The 4,940-nt window shown below is 55.4% G+C and overlaps 1 protein-coding gene across 2 annotated transcripts in view; it reads right to left on the minus strand.

Annotated features, from left to right (window-relative positions):
• Positions 1-2,308: 2,308 nt before the first annotated feature.
• Positions 2,309-4,940, minus strand: part of Hif1an (hypoxia inducible factor 1 subunit alpha inhibitor) — an 83,727-nt gene continuing 81,095 nt past the window's right edge. The window contains exons 9-11 of one of the 2 annotated variants that reach the window (XR_004516333.1): positions 3,419-3,591; positions 3,150-3,313; positions 2,313-2,792 (exon numbers count right to left, since the gene is read on the minus strand). The gene's annotated coding sequence lies outside the window, so the exon portion shown is untranslated. Of the gene's footprint in view, positions 3,314-3,418; positions 3,592-4,940 lie in introns of both variants that reach the window. The other variant, XR_004516332.1, reaches the window with a different exon arrangement.

Consider the following 4,940-nt stretch of genomic DNA (forward strand, 5'->3'; position numbering starts at 1 on the left):
GCGGGGGCCGCTGCAGACCTGCAGCCAGGAGACCCAGACCCCTGTAATGCACCTCACTTGCTGAGACACACAGGAAGTGATGTGCTTTCCTGTAACAAGTCACACTATCCCAGAGAAGCTTGACAACCCTAAGGAGAAGCCAGCATGCTATGTGGACACACACACACACACACACACACACGCATACAGGTGTACACACACACACATCCTCAGAGCAGGATTTGAGGGCACTGTGGGCTCACAGAAACAGTATTAAACTCAGAGTCAGAAGACCAGGTTCCAGGACCAGCTTTGCTTCTCAATTGTTACAGGTTTGAGGAAAGTTACAGCTGTATTAGAATATAACTCACATGTGCACTGTTCACCTATTCAAAATGGATAAGGCAGTGATTTTTAGTATATTCATAGAGTTGTATCAGTATCACCGCAAGAAAGTTTTGAACATTCTACCCCCACAACCACCCCCAACGGCCACCCCCGTTTCCCACCATTTGCACAACTACTCCAGCTCTAAGCAACCACTAATTTATTTCTGTCTCTAGTTGTTTACTGTGGGCATTACGCATGTAAGGAATCATACCATGTGTTTTTTTTTTTTGGCTTTTCTCACAACATACTGTTTTCTTTTTTTGCGGTACCAGGGATTGAACCCAGGGCCTTGCCCATGCTAAGTGAGTTCGACCACTGAGCTATCCCCCAACATAATGTTTTTAACATTGATCTTAGGTTGTAGCATGAATCAGTGCTTTACTTCTCTGTATGGTTGACTAGTATTCCATTGTATAGGCAAAGCACATTTTATTTATGCACTTGTTAGATGTTGGACATTTGAGCTTTTGCTTTTGTCTTTGCAATACTGGAGATGGAACCCAGAGCCTCAGGAATGCTACGTAGGTGCTCTCCCGGTACTCTACACCCCTTGCCCTTTTTCTGCTTTCTGACTATCCAGTAATACTATTAGATACATTTTATTTTGCTTTGTTTCCCACTGTCTCCATTTGTAATCCAGGCTGGCCTTGAACTTGAGATCCTCTGGCCTCAGACTCCTGAGTGTTGGGATTACAGGCACACACTGCCAGGCCTGGTGAACCTTTCTGGGGGGTCAGTGAACATTTTTGTACAGTTTTTGTGGGGACTTGTTTTCACTGCTCTAGAGTTATCCCTCGGATCGGAATGCCACGAATCTCTATAGAGTTTGGTTTTCCCAATACAGAATACGAGTTCATTCCAATGGGACCCTCAGAGGCTCTTCCGGCTGCATCTGTTTGTATGAACTGGGCCTTTTCCGGTGGCGATTGTGACTGTTTTCACACGGCCACACACATGCACGTGTGCACGCATGTGGGCGCAGTCACGCCACACGGCCACACACGCAGTTGCTAACAGAGCCACCTGGACACATACACAGCCCACAGGCACAGATGCACCGAAGTTACCCGGACCCCCGCAGGGACCTGGGCACAGGGACCCGGAGAAGAAGATGGAGACGACTGGTCGTTACAGGAAAGAGCATCCTGCCTCAGGGCTGGTGCTGTCGTGGCAGAGGCGGTGAAGCCCAGAGTGAGAGCCAACAGGACGGCAGGCGGGGGTGAGGGCTAGAGACGGGACTGCCGGGGACGGGGCTCTGGGGTCGGGGTCAGGTCTGCTCTGTGCGCTGGACACTGGGGTCCCACTTCCCAGTCCGTGTCTGCCCTGCCCTCACCTACCGGGGGCGACTTGTTCCCTGCCCCCTGGAAACATGGCCCCTCCCCACTCTTCACCCCCAGAACCTAAAAAGGGATCCTTTTTCCAGGATAATTAAGCCTCCAAGACAGCTGCTCCTCCCAGGTGACTTCGGGTCCGCCCTGGCAGAGCCCTGGCTTGGGCGGGGCAAGGTGGACCAGGATGGCAGAAAGTCAGCTCAGAGACCCTGCGCCACTCTGACTCCGTAGCTAGATATTGCCTGTCACATCAGTTTGATCTCTGTTTCCCTTCTTAGGAGAAGATTTATGAAGTTGGGGGCCCCATGTACGGTCTTCGCATGGTCACTGAAGTCCCGGGTGTGGGTGTGTGGATGCCGGAGTAATTTGGGGTGCGTGGTGTGCGAGTTATGTGTGCGCCTGTCTCCACCCCCACCAGCCCTGCAGAAGACTCGCTGTGCGGCCTCAGCCGAGTTTCTAACCTGGAGTGATCGCTTTCCTGATTTGCCACTTTAGTACTCTTGTTAATGAATTTTTAATCTTCTTAATGACATTAAACACGGAAAGTAATTAAGGAAAACAAGTTTGAAACTGCTGACTTCAACCCTTTATTCACAACTATTTAATGTAGAATTAATTTGATTTTGCCCATTATTCAAATGAACACGCTACCTTCTCCTTGGCCCCGGGCTTGTCCCCTTGCGCCCTCCCCCAAGTGCCTGGAGAGCCCCTGTTGTGATCGCCCAGTTATCCCTGACCTGAAAGGTGATGGTGGAGGGTTCATGGGATGCGTCTGTGCCCAGCCCTGCGTGTGAGGACTGAGCCAAGCCTCTGGATGGGGAGGGAGGCAGAGGGGCCCCTGAAGGTCTGTGGGGGCGGAGGGAATCAGGAAGGAGTCAGGAAGACAGGGCGCTGCAGAACCTTGCTGCTGCGGGAGGGTGCAGACCCCTCCCCATCCTCCTTCCAGCCCGATGTCCAAGCACAGACACCGTCAATAGCCACCAGGGGCTCTGTGCCTGTGCACCCAAAGGCTGGGGTGTTGGAAGCCTTCGCTATTTAGATGTTTGGACATCTGTCCGGGTTCTTGGGTGTTTGGCATTACAACATATGAACCTGCAGAACACAAAGAAACCTGGTGTCTGAAGGGTCACACAGTGGGGTGGGCCTCAGAATGGTAGGTCTGTGACTTCTAATTTGCCCTATTTTAGACCAAGAGAAAGAAGCTCCTCTTCAAACCTGGGGCCTCAGGCCATCATTTAGCTGAGGCTATGCTGAGCAAGGCTTAGCTGTTAGAGACTGGTCCACGTCCCAGGGGCAAAAGCAAAGTCCCAGGAAAGAGCTGGCTTCTCCCTGAGCCTGGCAGGCTTGGCTGTGACCTTCCAGAAGGGGTCCTTTGTCTGTCTGTGAGCCCGAGGTGAGAGGGCCAGTGGGTGCGAGGCAGTGGCAAGGCGGAAGGTGGGGAGCAGGTACCTCTGTCCCAGGCCGGTGCCCTCCAGACTGGGAGGTGAACGCAGGAAGACAGCTACAGGACTCGGCCCAGGGCCCGGCCTGTGGGCCCGAAGGCCTTCCCACCACGGTCGCAGATCCTCGTATCCATGAGGACACCAGGACAGGAGGTGTGGGATGGGCATGGCCTGTGGAGGCAGCAGAGGAGATGGGCCAGTCTTCCACCCCAGGTGGGTCTGAGCCGGCCCTGACCTCCTGTTTGCTCCCGCTGAAGTGGGGAGAGGGGCTCTTACCTCAGGCGCTGTCACGATCAGAGGGCCGTTGCACATGCAGCCCCGGCACAGCACTTGGCGCTCAGCCAGCCTTTCCGTCAGGCCCCACTGAGGGAAAGGAGATTCCCAGAATGTGTGTGAAATGCGGTCGAGGGGTTCTGGGGCCAGGGGCCGGGACAGGATCCTCAGCTGCCCTGAAGGTGGGAAGGGACAGCCGTGAGCGGCATTGGCATTAGCGTGCTTCCTCCCCCAGCCCGGAGGTCCCTGAGGACTCCTTCCTGGTTCCATCCCCGGGAGGGGACTTCTCTCCCTCCCTCTCCCTTCCTCTTGCCTGTTGTCCCCAAACAGGCCTCCCCCAAGTCCCTTCCCTCACGCTGCACTGAGCCGTGACTGTCCGAGCTGATGCGAGTCTCCCTCGCCCCTTCCTCCCATTCCGGGGACTTTATGGGCTGAGACGCTGCTCGCTTCTCCCGCGCTCCGCTCCTCTTTTCATCGTTCCCGCATCCCTTCCTCCTCCTCCTCCTTTCTCCCCTCGCCAAGGCCCGCAGCTCTTCCCAGTCCGTCTTTCTCCATCTCTGAGTCTCTGGTTTTGAACCTTCTCGAAATACCACGGATTGATTCTCCATATACCTCCAGCTACAGCTGTCTGGGGCTCCCGGTCAGTGGGCCCAGCGGGGCGCACAGGAGAAGCCCACCCTCAAGGGTGCTCCGGAGGGGAGGCCGGAGCTCGGCCCACTTCCCCTCCTTGCTGACATCCTGGGGTGGCTGGGAAGGTTCTACAGAAGGACTTGGCCAGTTCGGCAAACCTACACCGCTCTCACCCCTACGCAATTCGCACTCTAAATCCTCTCACACTGTCGCATACAACACACACTCACACAACAAACTTATGCCTCACTTGCACAGCTGCACACACGCACAGACACATATGGGTGCAGATGCGCACACGCAGATACAGCCCCTCACAGATGTATACACACACGCACGAGCGTGCGCGCGCGCGCGCGCACACACACACACACACACACACACACACACGCAGAGATCCCACAGGCGCCCAAAAGCACAGGGCAATGATTAATGTCCCCTCAGAAAAAGAAATTATATCGAATAAATTAAACTACTGTGGCAGCAAATTGAAAAATAAGGATGTAAATGAGGTTTGAATACTTAATATTGAAGACAAGGGGGGACGGGAAGGAATCGCTGGGTCCCAGAGAGGGGAAAGGATGGTCCCTCCCTGCCCCTGTCTCACTGGCTCCTGCTCAGGCCTCAGAGCCGGGCAGGCCTGGGACCCTCTGCGAGGGCCACTGCCGAGAAGGCTCGGGCCTCCGGCGCCTCCCGCAGGGGACCCGCACGCTGGATCTCGCTCAGTCTCGGGCCTCAGTCTCTCAGATCCCTCTCCTCCCCACCTCGCCAGTGTACCAGGACACCAAGCCTTGCCCAGGCCCTGTGCACCCCGCACAGCCTGCGCTGCCTCGGCTGGGGCGCGACAGCAATGCGAGGTGCTCCTGGAGCCACCCGAGTCACGCGCCGTGGGAGG

Source organism: Fukomys damarensis, unplaced genomic scaffold (genome assembly GCF_012274545.1).
Source record: "Fukomys damarensis isolate Sample0158 unplaced genomic scaffold, DMR_v1.0_HiC HiC_scaffold_8, whole genome shotgun sequence".
Taxonomy (NCBI): domain Eukaryota; kingdom Metazoa; phylum Chordata; class Mammalia; order Rodentia; family Bathyergidae; genus Fukomys; species Fukomys damarensis.